General features: G+C 40.1%; 1 protein-coding gene across 1 annotated transcript in view; it reads left to right on the forward strand.

The window, feature by feature from the left end:
* CLSTN2 (calsyntenin 2) overlaps nucleotides 1–22154 on the forward strand; it is a 639444-nt gene that overhangs the window by 316479 nt on the left and 300811 nt on the right. The window lies entirely within an intron of this gene.

Consider the following 22154-nt stretch of genomic DNA (forward strand, 5'->3'; position numbering starts at 1 on the left):
ATTCACTCAGCACAGGTTCACTGGTACCCACTCTGTGCCAAGCAATGTACTTGGATCTGGGAAAAGAGTAAACCAGATATGGTCCTGTCTTTGGGAATCCACACATCAAGGCCTTCGAAAGAATGTGCTGTACCTTCATGGTGAAATGGGGGCAGATGGCTTGAGAATAAACTGGGAGAAAATTTCCATGTCCGGTGGCTACAGCTGAGAGTCACTATTTGGCTCTGCCTCTTTTCGGGGTTGGGACTGATGTTTCATGAAGTTTTTATAGGGAAAAATGTGAATAATCTATTTCAATTACTTGTTAGAAGCCAAATTTACATAATCATTTGATGTAATGCTGTTCCTTTGGGGCTTCCCTGGAGTAGTGTCAGAGCTGCTGTCCCTGCAAGTGCCTCAGCCCCTGGAGGAGCAGACAGACATTTCTCCACACTGGGAGAGTCAAGCTGCATTCAGCTGCAATTGGATGAGCCTTCGCCAGGGATAATTAGGCCAAATGGGTGTGAAAATCTACCCAAGGGGAGAGGAGCATTCTTTTTAATCACTTTTTTTCCCCCCGAACTTGAGAGTAAACCAGTAAAATTAAAATCTATTTTAATAATACAGTCTTCATTAATGTGAAATGTAGTTTTAGGCAGACCTTAATTCAAAGGTTGCTTTTTTTTGGTGGAAAAGATATTGCTTTTTGTGTGACCTTTAATAAATCCAGAAGTGACAACATGGAATTTTAAAGCATTTCTTAAACAGCAGAATTCTGAGAAGAGTCTTTTCCTCACTGACTGGTTTCCATGTGGCACATGTGTCCATGCCATGACATTTATGCCAAGCATATGTTGGCTGCCCACATGTGGGACATGGGAGTGAGTAGTCGCCTCTGTGAACGCTTTGAAGGCCAGAGCCACATCTTCTCTGGCTGGCTTTCTCTACACCTATCCTTGTAGACATCTCTATTTCTTTGTGGAGAGAAGGGATGATTGAATGAGTGACGTTGCCAGATAGTGACTTCATTGTTCTTGGCACTGAAATTTGGCATCTCTTCTGTGGCAAGGCAATCACTGAGTTTGCCATTTGTAAAAATGTATTCAAAATAATAATCATAGTGTCTCCTTCTATTACAAAAATGCTATGGCCTGTATGATTTATTCAGCATCTGTTTCTATACTTTGGTAATTTGCCTAGATATTAAACGCATATTTTGTGACTAAGAGTCTGAAGTGCTAATTTCCTTTTCTTGAATCTTTGGCAGAAAGAGCTAAAAATGTTTCAGAAACTTTGAAGATATTATCTTTAGCCTGGCATTTGACACCTGATTTTTTGATGGAGTGGCAGGAGGAAAAGAAAGTCAATAAGGGCAACTCTTAGCTTCCTTTCCTTTCCTTTCTTTTTCCTTTTCCTTTTTCCTTCCCCTCCTTCCCTTTTTCCTTCCTCCCTTTCTTCCTTGTTTAGTGCTTCTTTTGAGCCAAGCCTATGCTTCATGCTGCCAATGGTACATTATGTATGTGACAGTAAGGACATGTTTCTGCCTTCTTGGGGCTCTGTCAGTGAGGGGAACAAAGAAGTAAACAGACAACACAGAAGAATGGGTTGAGTACTCTGAGGAAGTGGAATCTGTGTGGAGCCTGAAAGAAAGGAATAGGCTGGAAAGAGGAGGTTTCAAAAAACAGCAATGTGCTTAAAGCCTGGAGGCAACAGCTGTGACACACGTAGGAATTGCAGGGTTTGATGTGGTAGCTGCAGTGGGGAGACAAGGCCTAGGGTATAACAAGCCATAAATACCATATTAAGAAGTTTGTTTTCTAAGCATGATGGAGAGCCATTGGAGAATTTTAAGCAAGAAAGTGACACGATGAGGCATGAACTTTATTTATAAAGAAATGTTTGGAAACAAAAGCGAGGGGATCAGCAAGAGAGTGACACAACAAGGCATGAACTTTATTTATAAAGAAATTTTTGGAAACAAAAGTAAAGGGAGCAGTGAAGGAAGAGATTAGGCTAGTGATATGAGGCCAGAAGGGTCAGGGTAGGGAGCAAACTCCACAGTGAAACTCAAGGCTTACGTTCCAATCCTACATAAAGATTTTGAGCAGCCCTCCCTTGCTGGGAGTCCTGAACTAGCACTCAGAGATGCTTGGTACTCAAAGTGCGGTCCACAGACTAGAAGCATGGGCCTTATCCAGTGCTTGCTGGAAATGCAGAATCTCAGCCCTGTCTAAGCCCACTGAATCAGAACCTGCATGTTAACAAGCTCTCTGCCTTTCCTGACACAGAGGGGTGTATAGATGAAAAACACAGCCAGAAAGGTAAAGTGAAAGAGCTGTTTTTTTATTTGCCAAAATCAGGCTCAGCTCCCTTCTCTGGAACATATATGGGCTTAATTCTCTTAATTATAAAATGTTATGCATGTTGACAAGCTCTCTGGGTCATTTGGACACGTGAAAGTTGAGAAGCACAGTTATGCAGAGGATCATAGGAAAAAGGAGCACAACCCTGTAAGGGCAGGTGCCTAAGGTACAAGCAAGTTAGCTGTGTGGCGCATGATGCATCTTACTGAGTGGATTACATTCTTCAAGGAAAGTAGCTCAGAGGCTTGAAAGGATAGGTGGAGCAGCTGAGAAAGCCTGTGAGCTCTTCCACCATGACCCAGCTCATCTGATGAAAGCCAGTGATGGCTAGATCTGTGTGGTCAGTGTGTCTCTGTGGAAGCCAGGGTGACCAGGCCAACAGCTAAGTTAATGCCAATCTCTGGATATCCCCACCCCTCCCCACCACGCTACCTCACAGTCAGCCAAATGTGCATGTGTACCTAAGAAGACTGTTGAAATATGTGTGAGTTCGATCACTGGGATCAACCTGGCCGCCTTTGTAGACCAGGTACACCAGGCAAAAGACAGTGGGAGCCCTATCTAAGGTCAAGGCAGAGGGATAGAGAGTAGGAGACAGATTCTAGGTGACAAAGTTACAGCTGCAAAGACTGAGTCAGCTAATTATGGTCACAGGCAGTAGTAGGAGGAGGAAGGTAGGGGCTAGTCAAGGTCAGCATGTTGGGTCCTGCTGCGGTCAAGGCCAGGTTCTTCCATGGCTCCGAGGGTGGACCACAGGAGCTTTCTCCATCCCCAGAAAACCTGTTGTCAGCTCCTCTGAACTCCATCTACTGTGCATGTGGCACTGGAGGAGTCTGATGTTCCTTAATTAGTGTTGGCAGCAACTACATTTGTTTATGATATTATGTAATCAAATTTGTATAATTGCTCTTTTGTAATCCACTTTAAAAATCCAAAAACAGCACAGTGCAGGCAGGGAAAGTATGAGCACAGGCCCCTGACATGTCAGCATTCCAGCCTTTCCTGACATGGAAGGGTGTACTAATAGAAAACACAGCCAGAAAGGTAAAGTGGAAGACCTGTTTCTTTATTTGCCAAAACAGGCCTGGCTCCCTTCTCTGGGACATACCTGGGCTTAATTCTGTTAATTATAAAGAGATAGAAAGTTCAGGATCCCAGGAGACAGGAACCCACCAGAGGGTTTGGGTCTTTTTTGTTTTTTTTTTCTCTTGCAGTTACAGTACCATCCAGATATGGTTCTTGCCATTTAGTCCCTCTAAGACTTGTGGGATTCCTTGATTAAGTGACATTTCTGGAGCTCCCAAGGGCTGCTTAGTGATGTGGGTGAACTGGTAGGGCTGTGCTCAAAGCCCTGAGAAGGACTTTGTTGGGGTCAGTTGGGTGACATTTCACAGGGGTCAGGAAGTCATGTTTTCCCTCCTTTGGAATTTTCCTTTGGGTAAAAATTGTGGGTCCGTTACCTAATTTGGTCATATTTCTCCCTGTTCTTTAGTAGAAATAATAATATAGGAAGGAGAGACTCTTGACAAAATACTTGCAGACTTCTCATGTTCTTGACTCTCATCGCACATACATGACATAATCTGAGAAGAGATGCAGATCCTTGCAAACTTTAAGAGTTATAAGAAATAGTCAAATTACTAATCTTTCCTTCCTGCAAGAAGAAAAAATCATTACATATATGAGTGAGGGGGTCCTGCACCAGAGAAAGGACTTTTAGGAGAGTTTCCCAAACAAATTTATAAGACTGGCTCTCAATCTAGGCTTCATGATGACTTTAGGGTTCTATGAACTCTCTAAAGTAATTGTGTGTATATTTGCATATGTGCATTTGTACATTTTTATGGGAAGCAGAACCATGTCATTTATGAAATTTCAAAGGCTAGGATTAAAAATAGCTGAAGAAACTTAGATATTTTTAACAATTTTAAATTTATGAAGAGCCTGTGTATATACCCTATGTGGTCCTCATCTCTGTCATCTCTGTCAATGGGGAAGGACAGAGACCACTATCTACAGTTTACAGTGAGAAAATCTAGGCATACAGATGCAGAAGATTGAAACTGGACTCCTTCCTTTTACCACATATAAAAATCAACTCAAAATGGATTAAAGACTTAAATGTAAAATCTAAAACTGTACAAACCCTAGAAGAAAACCTAGGAAATACCATTTAGGACCTCAGTCCTGGAAAAATTTTATAATGAAGACTCCAAAAGAAATTGCAGCAAAAACAAAAATTGACAAGAGGGACTTAAACTAAAGACTTCTGCATGGCACAAGTAAACAGACAACCTACAAAATGGGAGAAAATATTTGCAAACTATGCATCCAACAAAGGTGTAATATCCAGAATCTATAAGAAACTTGAATCAACAAACAAAAAACAACCCCATTAAAAAATGGGCAAAGGATATGAACAGACACTTCTCAAAAGAAGACATACATGTGGCTGATAAGCACATGAAAATTGCTTCATATAAGTAATCATTAGGGAAATATAAATCAAAACCAGAATGAGATACCATCTCACACCAGTCAGAATGACTATGATTAAAAAGCAAAAAAATAACAGATGCTAGTGAGATTGTAGAGAGAAGGGAATGCTTATACGCTGCTGGTGGGAATGTAAATTAGTTCAGCCATCGTGGAAAGCAGTTTGGAGATTTCTCAATGAACTTAAAAGAGAACTAACATTTGACCCAGCAATCTCATATATGGGCATATACCCAAAAGAAAAGAAATCATTCTACCATAAAGACACATGCATGTGTATGTTCATCGCAGCACTGTTCACTACAGCAAAGACATGGAATCAACCTAGATGCCCATCAACAGTGGACTGGATAAAGAAAATGTGGTACATATACACAGAGGAATACTACACAGCCATAAAAAACAACAAATCATGTCCTTAACATAGAAACAGAAAACCAAATACTGCATGTTGTCACTTATAAGTGGGAGCTAAGTATTGAGTACACATAGACACAAAGAAGGCAGCAATAGACACTGGGACCTACTTGAGGTTGGAGGGTGGGAGGAGAGTGAGGAATGAAAACTACATTTTGGGTATTAGGCTATTATCTGTGTAACAAAATTACCTGTACACCAAACCCCCATGACCATGACATGCAATTTACCCATGTACCAAACCTGCACATATACCCCTTTAACCTAAAATAAAAGTTGGAAAAAAAAAGGATTTCACTAAAAGGGAATTTTTTTAAATTTAGGCATAGAAATGTCTAGGGCTTGTTGATCCTGTGCCTCTTAATCCTTAGAAATTGGACATATATCCAGGGTGCTGACACTTTTTTCAACTCCAGCACAAGCTTTGAGGACAGAAATTATTGGCTCCATCTACATAACCCAGGACATTTTGGAATACTATGATCCTCAAATGCTGAATCTAACAAATTGATTTCTGTGTGTACAAGCCATGCCTCTGCCAATCCAAATATTCCCTTTCCCCACATTTTTCTGATGTAAGGGTCATGGATAGTGTGAGATGACAAAGCTATTTCTAGGTTAAGGTTAGTCCTAGATATGGCAGCTGAAGAACAAGAGAGGCCTTTCTTCAAAACATCCATACAGCCTCCTCTCCCACCCTTTACCCCACTGCTTTCCTAAAGATTGGGGCCCCTCCTTTCAAAATGTAGATGCTCATCTCTCTTTGATGTTTGCCTAACATTTAGACGTTAAACTACCTTTTGAGTCACACTGCCCCAAAATGCAACCTATGGAATTCTGTTTTTTAATTCATGATCAAACTAGTCCCCTGTGGAAAATATGTCTTTGAATGGTTGCAGACTGTTCCAACCTATGGTGGAAGTCTGATACTTCACTTCACTGAGGTTTGTAAAAGGAATATCAGCACATCCACCTCAGTGGGTTATTTGTGCAGATTTAATGAGATAAAATGAGAAAGTGCCATTGCTATGCCTGGCCCAGAGTAGGGCCTCAAAAATAGTTGTTTACCTTGGCAACCTTCAGAATTAGTTTCAGATTGATATTTCCATTCTCTGTCATCCCAGTTTACATCCCAGAAGAACATATTTTGGACCTGACATTCTAGGAAAGGAGTGTTCCTCAAGGTTTTATGGTACTTCCTTTTTAAACTGGGCTGTCCCCAGGATAAAAAATTTCTGATTGAGACTTCTATTTCATTCAGTTCAACAGAAAGACAGCCCAATAAATATCATTAACTAAAATATCATCAGGACCATTGCACAACGTTTATAATGCATTGAGGTTTTTTGGTTTTTGTTTTTTAAATTTGCATTCTGATTCAAGAAGTAGCAGTCTTTCCAAGCCAGTGCACACTAGGCACTTGTTTGCTCAATGCTAACTCCATGCTGGGAAGTCTGACTGGGAAGACAAACTTAAAACACAGGACAGCAATGTGTGTATAGAAGGGCATGCATAGGCCACGCGCAGTGGCTCATGCCTGTAATCCCAGCACTTTGAATGGGCACTTAATATTTTTTAAAAAACAAATTTGTTCATGAAACTGAATCAGTGTTCACCAGAGTGACTGAAAAGGGATATTAAGGATCACCTTCAAACTTGTAAAGCAAATATGCTTTATGCTAATGAAGGCCCCCTACAATAATTAAATGTATGCTCCATAAATAGCCCTTGGTGCATGCTACGTGTGGAAAAGTCTCTGGAGATCATTTAGGAGATTAAATTGATTTAATATGTAAAAGTATTTAGGTGAAAAGTGGGAAATCATGACGCAGTGGACAAGACATAAGCAACAGTAACACAGCCTGCCCATGTAATGAAAAAAGTCTTGTATTTGGAGAAAGTGATAGAGAAAAATTCGCTATGTGTCATGACAGCATCTTCTTCTATCTTAAATTTACTATTGTTCAGTTGTTTATAGAGAAGAAAATTTAAATAACCAGTATTTTCATTGGGAAAGAGCAGTAAGCACTGTTAGTATTCCTTGCCTATTTCTTTCCGGGTGTGTGTGTGTGTGTGTGTGTGTGTGTGTGTGTGTCTGCTATGAGATCACATTCTATGTACACAATTATTTTTCTGTATAATATTAAAGAATTTCTCGGTCATTAAAAATGTCTTGAAAATGTGTTTTTAATGGTTGCAAACTGTTCTGACACATCGATGTGTCATAATTTAATTAACAATTCTGCTGCTGGGCATGTAGGTTGTTTCTAAACTTTGCTGATATAAACATAAATATTAAAAATGGCATTGTCATGACTTTTTGTGCTCAAAGATCAATCTCTAGTTCAGATTCTTTCCTTAAGATAAAGTCCCAATAGACAAATAACTGGGTCAAAGGATATAAACATAGTTGAGGCTCTTCACATATATTCTTTTCAGAGTTGTCATTTTGCATTTCTACTAACTGTGGTCAGGTACCTTTCCTTCCACGAAATCCTGCCAATATTAAATGTTATTATGTATTTTTTTTCTATCTTGGTGGCAAAATTATCTCATTTCTGTTTTAATTTGTTATTCTTTAATGATTGAGCATTTTTCCTAAGGCTTAATGGCATTTTTAATTTTCTTTTTTACACATTCTCTCTTCATAGCTTTTTCAGCCCACTTTTATTGTGCTAACCTCCCTTTAGTAAACTTATTTAAACAGACCTTAGGATTAAGCAAAGGAGGCCCTTTGTGGAAACTTCCATCTTCCAATTTGCTAATTCCAGATGGGCATTGACTTTCTTAGAGACATATGTAGCTGAAATTACCTTAATACTTTGTGCTTGGGTCAAATATTTATACACAGGTTTTTAATTTGACAGCTAATCCATGGCCGGGCTTTGGGAAGGCATTATTTCCTCCATGTGGCCATAGATAATGGAAAAGGTCATTTCCAATTCATTTGTCTTTCTCTTTTTCATCTTCTGGCTCTCCTTAGTCAAATCCTTGGAAAAGCTGTAAATGTGTCACAATGAGAATGAGAAGTCATGTTTTTGATAGGAAGTGTGTCATTTCCCATTTGCTGCTGTGATATGTATTTGCTCAAAGCCGAAGGAAGGATAAATTTTCTACTTGCAGTTAAATTCTATAACTTCCTTCTTATTAATCTTTTCCCCCCTCTTTTAATGTCTTTTGTGGAAACTTCATCTTAATATCTTTGAACCGTTTTTTATGGGGCACAAGACCTCTTTGGGTTTTAACAATATGTTGGAAATTTCCATCATTCTGACACTGGCCATATAATTATCAGACACTTGCCATATGATTGTAAAACTCTCTGATGACAAGGTGTACTTAAGAAGAGACATCTGTGGAATTATCTTTATTTTCAAAACCTGTTTACAATATCTACTTTCTCAGTGTGAAAAATCATGCATATATGCATATATGTAAATCATGTATATGTAAGTAACATCATGACTGCTTATGTGGAGCAGACACAGCAATACATGGACATATTTTTGGTAGTAAAACGTGCCAAGTTTGGTGTCTATACCATGCTCTTGACTCACACATTTGGATCAATCCTTTTTATACTTTTATCTTAGCCTCCATGTATTTTTTTTTCTTTAAAAGACAAAATTATAATTTTTTTCTTTAAACCTTTATCAGGAATAATTGATTGAAAAAAAAAAAAAAGCTGCACATGGGCCGGGTGCAGTGGCTTATGCTTGTAATCCTAGCACTCTGGGAGGCCAAGGCGGGTCGATCACCTGAGGTCAGAGGTTCGAGACCAGCCTGGCCAACATGGTGAAACCCCGTCTCTACTAAAAATACAAAAATTAGCCAGGTGTGGTGGCAGGCACCTGTAATCCCAGCTACTCAGGAGGCTAAGGCAGGAGAATCGCTTGAACTCAGGAGGCAGAGGTTGCAATGAGCTGAGATCGTGCCATTGCACTCCAACCTGGGCAACAGAGTGAGAGTTCTTCTCCAAAAAACAAAACAAAACAAAACAAAAAAAAAAGCTGCACATATTTAAAGTATACAATTTGATAAATTTTGACATTCCTATGCAAATCCATGAAACTATCACCACAATCAAGATGACACACCTATATCCCAAAAAGTTTTCTCTTGCCTCTTTGTAAGCATTTCCTCCCACATTTTCAAACCCCATCTACCCCACAGGCAACTATGATCCGATTTCTGACCCTATAAATTATTTTCTATTTTCCAAAATCTTATATAAATGCCATTATACACTATATATTCTGGCATCTTTCACTCAGCATCATAATTTGGGGATTCATCCATGTTTTATGATAGGTGAGTTCATTTTTTTAATTGAAAAGTAATATTCCATTGTATGGATATGCCTGAATTATTTGTTCATAGATGAGGTGGTCTATTAATAAAGACAGATCTGTTTCTTTGTTCTAATATAAATATATTTTACCCAAACAGGAGAACAGTAGACACCAGGAGCCTACCTGAGGGTGGAGGGTGGGAGGAGGATGAGGGTTGAAAAACTTTCTGGTACTGTGCTCACTACCTGGGTGATGAAATCATTCGTACACCAAATCCCAGCGACATGCAATTTACCCATGTAACAAACCTGCCCATGTAGCCCTTGAACCTAAAATAAAAGGTGAAAAAGAAATATATATATATATAAAAAATACTGTACACCATACAAAATTAAAATAAATGTACTTTATTTCTTTTCTTGCCATATTACACTATCTTCAGGACCTTGAGAACAGTTAAACAGAATGGTGAAGGCAGACATTCTTACCTTTTTCCTGATCTTAGGAGATATCACTGTGTCTTGCACCATTAAGTATGATATTAGAAGTAGGGTTTTCCCAGACGCTCTTTATCAGGTTGAGGAATCTTTTTTCTATTTTTACTTTCCTAAGAGTTTTCTAATAGCCCAAGTGCTCCTAAAGGAGGGTACTGGATTTTGTCAAATTATTTTTCTACATCTAATATAAAAAGTTATGTGGTTTTTATTTTTTAGTCTGTTAATATGGTAAATTACATTGACTTAGACTTTAGAACAATTTCAGAGTTATAGAAAAATCGAGAAGACAGTAAAGTTTTCATATACCCCATATCCAGTTTTTTATTCATAACTTACTGTAGTATGATGCATTAATTATAACTAATAATGATATACTATTATCAACTAACATCTATAGTTTATTTAGATTTTATCAATGTTTTTCCAATGTCCTTTTTCTGTTCCAGGGTCTCACTTAGGCTACCATATCACATGTAGTTGCCATATCTCTTTAGGCTTCTCTTGGCTGTAGCAGTTTCTCAGACTTTCCTTCTTTTGGTGACCCTGACAGTTTTGGGAAGTATTGCTCAGTCAGATGTTTCGTAGGATGTCCCTTATTGGAATTTATCTGATAGTTTTTCTCATGGTAAAAACTGGTTTATGGGTTATGAGAGTAAAAACACAGGGGTAAGGTACCCCTTTTTATCATGTTAAATAAAGGATATGTAATGTCATCATAACTTACTACTATTGCTGTTAAACTTGGTCATCTGGCTCAGGAAGTTGTTTGTTAGGTCTCCTCGCTATAAAGCTACTCATTTCTCCCTGCCATCTTTTCTTAATACAGTTTTTGGGAATGAATAAACATAGCTCACACCTTCTTGGGGGTTATGCATTACCTTCTTGAGGGAAGAATATTTACGTAAATTATCTGTAATGTTTCTGCACAAGAGATTTGTCTGTTCTTCATTTCCTTCTATATTTAATCATTTATTTTTGTCCGTATTGATTCATGGATATTTATTTAATAGTTTGGATTATAATTCAGTACTACTTTCTTTACACTGTTGCTTAGATGGTTAACAGCTGTGGCCATGGGAGACATTTTTATTTGACTCCTGTTTCCCTTTGATATATCCCCATCACTGTCTTTTGGTTTTTGGGTTTTATTGAACACTTCTTAATTTTTTTGGCACTGCAAGATACTCCAGGCTCATCTTCTGTATTCCCTACCCAAGTCTTAGAATAAACTGTTTCTCCAAGGAGCCCTGGTTCTTTTTATTGGAGACTGGTATTAGAAACCAAAAGCTGGGTGCTACATGTACTTGTTGCTACTAGGGAATCATTGCTTCTATTTTCTCTCAATTGACAAGGTGAGAAATGTTTACTATGTATACTAGCCTGTTATATACATATCTACGTATTGTAGGTGTGTGTGTGTGTTACTCTCTGTATCTATAAGCTAAACATGAGTTTGTACTGATGTCTTCTATTCTAATGCACTAACATATGGATCATTGTAGCCACCTTCTCTTGCTTCTCTGTAAGCTCTCCAACAATAGGAGACCTGGTTCCTAACATCCACCATTCATTTACTTAATGCCCACTTCTATTTTTTTATGGCTTATCTTAGCTACCAAAATGTTTTTGGAGCTTAATCTACCAGTTATCATTGATACTGAGAGTTATTTCAAGGTCAATCTTACTCCCAGGCTAATTAGTATGATGCCATAAAAAGTACAGATTTTAGAGTTGTCCTGTTCTGCTCGATTAGTTGTGTGACCTTAGTTTAGTTTCTTAACTTTCCTGAAGCTTAGTTTTTTGATTTGGGAAATGAGATTACAATAGAAACTTGGTAGGGTTTTGTGTTTATATATACTGTGTTTATAAGCATGTTTATGTGCTGCTGGAAATGAGCCAGTAGAGTATGAAAAAAAGTATAAACTAGAAGCAAGAGTAGCTGGTGGTTGGCAATCAGGCTCAGCATGTGAGTGGTGAAGCTGGCCTTCCAGAGGAATGAAGACATTGTTCCACCCATACGATGCCAGTCAGCATGGCTTTCAATGGCTTTTCAATGGCCAGCATGTTCAGCTGCCCAGGGGCAGGCATGGCACAAGAGAGGGCTTATCCATGGGTGCTGTTTGGCCTGAGGTAAAAGAGAGAGGAGTGTAAGAAAGTTAAAGATGTTCGAAATGAAATTATTTTTTATGATGAATTATGAACTCTAACTGGTTGAAAGTGAATGTGAAGAAGTAATATTGTTGATGGGGAGTGAAAAAGTGGCAAGATGAATGGATTATATGTTTCTTGGGGCCCATAGATTAGTGGGAATTGTTTTAGTAAAGAAAGTGAAGTGGAATTTCAGGTGATGGTGTGGTAAGAGAAGACTGACTGGTATCTACATTATGAAGGTAGTGCAGTTGTCAGGGAAGATAGGACCTTTGGTATGGCCATGAGAATGAGTGGCTGGAAAATGATGAGAGTAAAGGTTTTTGGTCTGGAAGCAGTCAACAAAGAGCCCAGGATGTAGGACGGATTCTCCAGCGGAACGTTGACATTATGAAGAATGGGGACAGTAAGAAGTATGGCAAAGAAAACGGTAAGCCAGGACCGGACCTCTTCAGAGAAGGAAAGGGATCACTGGGAGGTCAATGGAGGAAACACAAGGAGGACAGTGAGTTATACAGCTTTGCAGGATGAACTTGAAATGAGCCAGGATTTTTGAAGAAGAACAAATGGTTTGGAGTGTTCCTGAGGTACTTGACCGTTCCCCACATCCCCCCCAAAAAAACCCCCAAGAGCAAGCAAACAAAAAAACATTATCCAATGAGAAGACTGCAAGGGAAGTAGTGTCCTCAGAGGATAGCCTGGCTTAGTCAGAGGAAGAAAAAGAAGGGGTTATTCAGAGAAGTGAAGGGTATATGATGGTCAAGTACTGACAAAACCTCCAGTTGCAGAAACAACTGTGGGAAGATTTGGGAGAATGGGAACTTGGTTCATGTTGGGAAATGTAAGGAAACTATATGTGGAGATTAGTGAGGGTGATAAGAGATGAGGTGGGACACTTGGGCTGAAGTAATCAGGGCCATGTGGAATGGTGGGATTGGTCCTAATAGGTTACAGGCACCCAGCTGGAAGATGTGGAAGAGGTTGACCACTGGCTCACCCCCATGGGGTTCACTGGTTTCTCACTCAGGCAGGTTGTGGGGTGTATTGCTCTAGAAGGAGGGCCCTAAGCTTTGGGCAATGAAGTCTTGTAGCTTCATCTGTGAAAAACAGGGAGCCTAATTACCAATTAACCAGATTTAATGAGACAGATGCATAGTACCAATTATTATTTGTACCACAGAGTAGATGCTCCCCCAAAAAACTTACATCTCTTCCCTTTTTCTTGTTCGGCTGCAAGTAAATAAATGTCTTTGTATCCAGTGACTTAGAACAACTAGCTCAATCTATGTATTCAATTTCTATAAAATTGGGTCCTTATTAAAACAACAAAATATTCATATTAATTACTTATTGATAATGCCAGCAGGGAGAAACATCCTTGAAAGAAAGTTTACAGTTGAACTCTGATAGTCTAAAAACAACTGGAGTTGAAGTCCTCCAGGCATTTGTTATAAATACCGTATTTAATATTTTCATTCCCTATTGTATAATCATACACAGTGTTCATTATTTACAAATACTTGTGAATTAGCCTACTTACTAGAAATTATCTGTACTCTCACTATCAAACTTGGGTGTTTTCACAGTTATTTGTAGACATGTGCAGAGTGGTGAAAAATTTGAGGTACCTGACAATGTGCTTGTTCCCAGCTGAGGTCAAACAAAGTGATACTCTGGCTTTTTGTTTCCATCTCTCATACTGTTAATAAATGTCCTGTTCATGGTCTATTTAGTGACACATGTTTTTCACTTTTATACTTTTTGTTGATGATTTTGCTGTTTAAAATGGCCTCCCAAGCATAGTACTGAAACACTGTCTTGTGTTTCTAAGTACAAGAAGGCTGTGATTTGCCTTCTGGAGAAAAGCATGTGTCAGATAAGCTTAGTTCAGGCATCAGTTACAGTGCTGTTGCTGTGAGTTCAATGTTAATGAATCAACTATATATATATATATATATATATATTATATATATATATATTATATATATATATTATATTATATATATATATATAATATATATATATATATAAGGCATCTTTAAACAGGAACACACATAATGCAACAGTGACATAAAACAAGGTATATAATGATCAGTTGACAAAAATATCATAACCAGAGACTTGAAGATGCTTGACCCTGTATTTCCCTTCAAGCGATAGTTCAATATTTGCTAATTCAGTATTTGCAGCACCTTTATAGATCATAACTGCTGCAAATAGCAAGAATTGGCTATCGTTGATAATGATTTCCTTTGAGGAGGATTCACTTACATTGCCTTTCATTGTCAAGAGATAATCTCAAGCCTCTTTGGTAAGTGGCCCAGGAGCATGGGACAGAGAGAGCAGAGTGAGAATTGCTCAGGGGTTTTTAGGACAGCTGAAAAAAAAATGATGATTTTCATTGAACAATGACTATTAATTGAGAGTTAAGCCAGTGGGATAGATCTAACAGTACAAGTGTGCTTCCAACACATTTATTGAATGCTTTCTCTGTGCCAGACTAGATCTTGGGATTATAGAAATGATGTCCATAGGTCTCTGCCCTCAAGGAGCTCATAGTTTTTCATCCTTCCCTCCTTCACAACCCCCAACACATAAAGTATTGAGTGTGTGCTGGCCATTGTTGTAGTGCATTATACACATTAGTCCATTTAATCTGCAAAATGACCCTACAAGGAGGTACTATTACTGTTGTTATTTTTTAGAGGAAGTCACTGAGGTCAGATAAATTGCCTGAATTCATTTGGTATGTGGAAGAACCAGGAATTGGGCCCAAACAGTGAAGCCAAGGATACTCAGGCCCTCAACCATGCATCTACACTGCCCTTTTTGGCTGGGGAGACAGAAAAAATCCTTCCTATGCCTGAAAAATATTATGTTTCAGCTCAGCTTTTGCTTTGGTATCCAGAATAGTTCATGTTTTTAATCTTTCTTCAAAAATACCTGTTTAGCCCCTTAATCATATTACATTACATATTACAGCTGGCTACGGTAGCTCACGCCTATAGTCCCAGCAGTTTGGGAGGCCAAAGTGGGCAAATTGCTTGAGCTCAGGAGTTCAAGACCAGTCTGCACAACATGGTGAAACCCCCACCTCAGGAACAATTCCAGGTTGCAGGTGTTCTCTACTGGCGATGCACAGGGGGACTGAGAAAGCCCAGAGAAGGAGCCCCAAAACCAGTCACACCTCTGGAGGCTTCAACAGTAGTAGGAGAGTTAAGGCATGACCTAACGACCTCTCAGCAGAGGAGAGAAGGCTCAGAGACTCTGAGACTACCCAGACCCCCTGGAATCAGAGTTCTAAACCACAGCTGTACATGGGCTGTCAGAGGCCCCATGTGGCCAGCCTTTAAGAAAACAAGCTTTTGTCAAAAAAGATAATCACTCTGGATGGCCTATCCCCACTGAGTGTGATTAAGCGCAGTTTCAATGTACTTTCCATCAGCATTGACTTTTAACAGTGATTCTCCTGCTGTTGATATGAAATAAAAGCCAGTTTTATCTGGAAAAAAGTAAAACCATCAGTGCTTTGAGTTTTCTTAGGTAAGGGCCAGATTTTCATCATTATTCCCACTCCCACACAGAGCTCCTGAAGAGGGAAGTTTGTAAGTCAGCAAGAGTATTACATATCAAAGGGACACTCAGGGCTGGTGGCCCAGAAAAATTAGGCAGATAGAGGCATTTGTGTCAGTGTGAGTCTTCCTCTTGTGACATGATCTGATAAATTCAGAAAACACCCTGCCCTGGGAAAATGAGGGTCTAGGGTTCTTAGATCCCTCACTGCATAGTTGTAGCTGGTGCAGACATCATCACTACATGGCCTCAGCTCAGCCAGCTAAGGACAGACCCACTGTGATTCATGGGTGCCCTAACAAACCTTCCAGTACTGCACCTGACAGCCTTCAATAGCTCAACATCTGAAATAGAGGCGCTGGATTGCTGAGGGTGAATTCCCATATCCTGTGTCTGATCTCTCTCTGCACTCAGTATTGGCACACCCCCCATTATCCTGTGATTACCCTGATGGCTGGAGGGAATGGAGAGAAGATGCTATTCCTTGAGTGGAAGCTCCAAAGTTCTTACCCATATAGGCGAATGAAACCAATAAAAAGCATAAATGAGCAGAAAATGAAATAAAGTAAAGCAACATTGGAAATCCCACAGGAACAGCGAGATCCAAAACAACAAAAGAAAACTTGAAAGAATTCATATTATAAGTGAGTAGTGGTTGTCTTGGTGTTCTTATAAAATTAAGATAGGATCTTCCAATTTCCCTTTCTTTTAAGTTTAAGGAATGCCTTGCTTCACAGCCACATTATGTGAAGGCTTAAAGGACATTTCCAGTTCTCAGCTACTGGAGAGCTATTCAAAGATGCATCACTGGTATTCTGCTTACCTATCTATTCCTAAAGCTCATCATTAGGTTTAAATAGGTTGTTCTGCCTCGAGTTGAGACTGAATAAATGAAAATGTGCCTGAATTTCCACTGGTATGTTTTGGTTTCATCCACCTTGTTTATGCCAGGCATTAAACCTCAGACAAACTACTGTTGGACTAATGGTCAAAACACAGGATCTTACAGAGGCAGGCAGGCCTCCTTGAGCTGTGGTGGGCTCCATCCAGTTCCAGCTTCCCCACTGCTTTGTTTACCTAATCAAGCCTGGGCAATGGCAGGCGCCCCTCCCCAGACTCGCTGCCACCTTGCAGTTTGATCTCAGACTGCTGTGCTAGCAATCAGCGAGACTCCGTGGGCGTAGGACCCTCCGAGCCAGGTGCGGGATATAATCTCCTGGTGTGCCGTTTTTTAAGCCCGTTGGAAAAGTGCAGTATTAGGGTGGGAGTGACCCGATTTTCCAGGTGCCATCTGTCACCCCTTTTTTTAACTAGGAAAGGGAACTCCCTGACCCCTTGCGCTTCCCGAGTGAGGCAATGCCTCACCCTGCTTTGGCTCGTGCACGGTGCACTGCACCCACTGTCCTGCACCTGCTGTCTGGCACTCCCTAGTGAGATGAACCCAGTACCTCAGATGGAAATGCAGAAATCACCCGTGTTCTGTGTCACTCACGCTGGGAGCTGTAGACAGGAGCTGTTCCTATTCGGCCATCTTGGCTCCACCCTAACTCATTTTATGAGGCCAGCATCATCCTGATACCAAAGCCTGGCAGAGACACAACAAAAAAAGAGAATTTTAGACCAGTATCCCTGATTAATATCGATGCAGAAATCCTCAATAAAATACTGGCAAACTGAATCTGGCAGCACATCAAAAAGCTTATCCACCATGATCAAGTGGGCTTCATCCCTGGGATGCAAGGCTGGTTCAACATATGAAAATCAATAAACATAATCCAGCATGTAAACAGAACCAGCGACAAAAACCACATGATTATCTCAATAGATGCAGAAAAGGCCTTTGACAAAATTCCACAGCCCTTCATGCTAAAAACTCTCAATAAATTAGGTATTGATGGGACATATCTCAAAATCATAAGAGCTGTCTATGACAAACCCACAGCCAATATCGTACTGAATGGGCAAAAACTGGAAGCATTCCCTTTGAAAACTGGCACAGGACAGGGATGCCCTCTCTCACCACTCCTATTCAACATAGTGTTGGAAGTTCTGGCCAGGGCAATCAGGCAGGAGAAGGAAATAAAGGGTATTCAATTAGGAAAAGAGGAAGTCAAATTGTCCCTGTTTGCAGATGACATGATTGTATCTCTAGAAAACTCCATTGTCTCAGCCCAAAATCTCCTTAAGCTGATAGGTAACTTCAGCAAAGTCTCAGGATACAAAATCAATGTGCAAAAATCACAAGCATTCTTATACACCAATAACAGACAAACAGAGAGCCAAATCATGAGTGAACTCCCATTCACAATTGCTTCAAAGAGAATAAAATACCTAGGAATCAAACTTACAAGGGATGTGAAGGACCTCTTCAAGGAGAACTACAAACCACTGCTCAATGAAATAAAAGAGGATACAAACAAATGGAAGAACATTCCATGCTCATGGGTAGGAAGAATCAATATCGTGAAAATGGCCATACTGCCCAAGGTAATTTATAGATTCAATGCCATCCCCATCAAGCTACCAATGACTTTCTTCGCAGAATTGGAAAAAACTACTTTAAAGTTCATATGGAACCAAAAAAGAGCCCGCATCGCCAAGTCAATCCTAAGCCAAAAGAACAAAGCTGGAGGCATCACACTACCTGACTTCAAACTATACTACAAGGCTACAGTAACCAAAACAGCATGGTACTGGTACCAAAACAGAGATATAGATCAATGGAACAGAACAGAGTCCTCAGAAATAGTGCTGCATATCTACAACCATCTGATCTTTGACAAACCTGAGAAAAACAAGCAATGGGGAAAGGACTCCCTATTTAATAAATGGTGCTGGGAAAACTGGCTAGCCATAAGTAGAAAGCTGAAACCGGATCCCTTCCTTACAACTTACACAAAAATTAATTCAACGTGGATTAAAGACTTACATGTTAGACCTAAAATCATAAAAACCCTAGAAGAAAACCTAGGCATTACCATTCAGGACACAGGCATGGGCAAGGACTTCATGTCTAAAACACCAAAAGCAATGGCAACAAAAGCCAAAATTGACAAATGGGATCTAATTCAACTAAAGAGCTTCTGCACAGCAAAAGAAACTACCATCAGAGTGAACAGGCAACCTACAAAATGGGAGAAAATTTTCGCAACCTACTCATCTGACAAAGGGCTAATATCCAGAATCTACAATGAACTCCAACAAATTTACAAGAAAAAAACAAACAACCCCATCAAAAAGTGGGCAAAGGACAGGAACAGATACTTCTCAAAAGAAGACATTGATGCAGCCAAAAGATACATGAAAAAATGCTCATCATCACTGGCCACCAGAGAAATGCAAATCAAAACCACAATGAGATACCATCTCATGCTAGTTAGAATGGCAATCATTAAAAAGTCAGGAAACAACAGGTGCTGGAGAGGATGTGGAGAAATAGGAACACTTTTACACTGTTGGTGGGACTGTAAACTAGTTCAACCCTTGTGGAAGTCAGTGTGGTGATTCCTCAGGGATCTAGAACTAGAAATACCATTTGACCCAGCCATCCCATTACTGGGTATATACCCAAAGGACTATAAATCATGCTGCTATAAAGACACATGCACCTGTATGTTTATTGCGGCATTATTCACAATAGCAAAGACTTGGAACCGACCCAAATGTCCAACAATGATAGACTGGATTAAGAAAATGTGGCACATATACACCATGGAATACTATGCAGCCATAAAAAATGGTGAGTTCATGTCCTTTGTAGGGACATGGATGAAACTGGAAACCATCATTCTCGGCAAACTATCGCAAGGACAAAAAACCAAACACCGCATGTTCTCACTCACAGGTGGGAATTGAACAATGAGAACACATGGACACAGGAAGGGGAACATCATGCTCCGGGGACTGTTGTGGGGTGGGGGGAGGGGGGAGGGATAGCATTGGGAGATATACCTAATGCTAAATGACGAGTTAATGGTTGCAGCACACCAACATGGCACATGTATACATATGTAACAAACCTGCACATTGTGCATATGTACCCTAAAACTTAAAGTATAATAACAATAAAATAAAAAAAAAGTTTTACTGCATTAACCTCAAAAAAAAAAAAAAAAGAAAAAACACAGGATCTTGATTAGTCTAAGTAATCATGATCACAGTAAGTTTAAATAGAGACCCAAGCCATGGATCCATTGGTTGTTCCACCTGGCCATGGTGTTAATCAGCAATTTGTCCTTAGCTACATGGCAAGCACTAAAAGAGCTATGGCATTTTATGTGCCAACTCTGGTTGTTAGTTGTTGTCTGGAATGCTTTGTTAGAAAGAATGCTAAGGCTGAAATTGGCTCAGTAGAAAACAGTATCATGATCTATTAGCAATGTCTGCCATGAGTGCTGGCAGAGAGAAATGGGACAAGTGAGACCTGTGTTTTTTATTCCTGGATTAAAGCTGCAAGATTTGGAAACCAGGTCTACCCGGGAATCCTTAGGTGGGTGAAGAATGGACCGTGTTCCTCCCAGGTTCACAGGCGGAGTATGTAGTTGGGAGAAAGTGTGTATCTTCCTGTTTGTTATACTATGTTGGTCCCTCCTCTTAACCCACCAAGGTTTTGTGAGTTCCTATCATCCATTTGAAACCTCATATCTTTCCTTAAAAAGCAGAATGAGGAGAATGCAGCTTGAGGAGCAAATACAGAGAAATGAGATTTTGGAGCAAGCCCACCTCTCTAAAACTACTCTGTAAGGTGTCTCTGATGTAGAATGCCTCTGTCCTAGTCTAACAGTCTCAGTCCACAAACTCCAATTCCTTGGTCTGCTGCAAATCCCCAGGTTTCAGAGCAAGATGAAAGTCTATGGATACTGAAGGAACATTGAAGATTAGGGAGAAAAGCCAAACCTCACCAAAGCAGAGAGAGAGATACAGTTAATAGCAATTACTGAAAGGACCTGAAAATAGGTGAGCACATCTTTAGCCAAATAGGTATATAGTTATATTCTCAGAGACTGGGCTGTTTAAAACCACTGTGTTGGCTCTTTCAGACACAAGCCCAGAAGTTTTGCTGCGCCCCAGGCCAGGAGACAGGGAATCTTTGAAAATACAAGGGGAAAACCTCAGTGATTTCTAGTTTGGTTGGCCTGGGGGAGAGCTGTGCCATCTTTTTGCTATCTCAACGTTACATTTGCACTGAACCTTGGAAAGGTGGGAACTGTGATATGGCTCAGAACTCCAGCTTAGGAAGGATATAACTGTGAGCAGAAAAGCCTGGAGAGAATTCTTGGAAGACTGAATTCCTAGAAGGCACAGCTATTCTTGGACTCTGATTCTGTGAAATGAAATTATACCCATATTGACATCCATTAGCTCCTGTTATATAAGCTTATCTTTTATCTTTAAACACAGGCTACATAAAATGGGGAATGAATTGGAGGCAGAGGAAAAAGGGAAGGAAATACATTTAGTGCCAAGCTCTGAGCTTGGAGGTGAAGAGTTATCAGGGTGAACCACTGGCTGCCCTCACATAGCCTACTGCCTAGTAATAGTAGTCTCATAAGTGCACAGATGACTCCGAGACCCAATAAGAAGGTTCTGAGAAGGACTCGGGGCCTTCAGAAGAGGGAGGAATCATCCAGCAGAGGGCTGGGCCAGGAGTACGTAGAGAAAGGAGCAGTGGATGTGTGTGCATGCATTCGTTCACTCAGCCCTTTTACCAGTCATTCGTCCAGCAGTACAAAACCCCCTGTTGGGCTGGGGACATAGAAGTGACTGAAGCTCAGTCTTTCCTCTCAGGAAATTCAGGAAGATCTGTAGCAGGAGCTTGCCTATGGAGAAACATATACACTTTACAGTGTTATGGGTGCTATAATAGATCTGATGTGCAAGGACGTGGGCAGGAAGGACTGGGTGTTGTGAGCTTTCATGTAGCACTCTGGGGCACATTAGAAAATGATACCTTTCCCAGGCAAACATCACTCACAAAAATTTGGCTTGACAAACAGAGGTGTCATTGTGCAAATTAGGAGAAGAAGTTCCATTCTCCTTCCTGGCTAACTCAGTATCCAGCCACAGTGTTGACTTAGCTAGTGAAGCACTGGAGTGTCCGGTGTCCTTGTGCAGGGTGCAACCTGCACAACTGTACATGGTATAGTTGGCAGTGGGCAGTGGCAGTACATAGTCTGTGTCCTGGCTTTGATGCTATACAACATTCCACAACCCACTTGCCCTCTCAGAGTCTCATTTCCTCGATGTACAGGATAGAAACTATAAAGTGCACCTACCTTGATTGCTGTGAGCGGCAATCAAATGAGATAATGTAGGTAGTGGTGTTCTGGGCCCTGGAAGGCTCTATATAGAAGTTAAATATTGTTATTCAATAGAGATTTGTCTATTAA

This window comes from Pongo pygmaeus, chromosome 2 (assembly GCF_028885625.2).
Source record: "Pongo pygmaeus isolate AG05252 chromosome 2, NHGRI_mPonPyg2-v2.0_pri, whole genome shotgun sequence".
Lineage (NCBI taxonomy): Eukaryota > Metazoa > Chordata > Mammalia > Primates > Hominidae > Pongo > Pongo pygmaeus.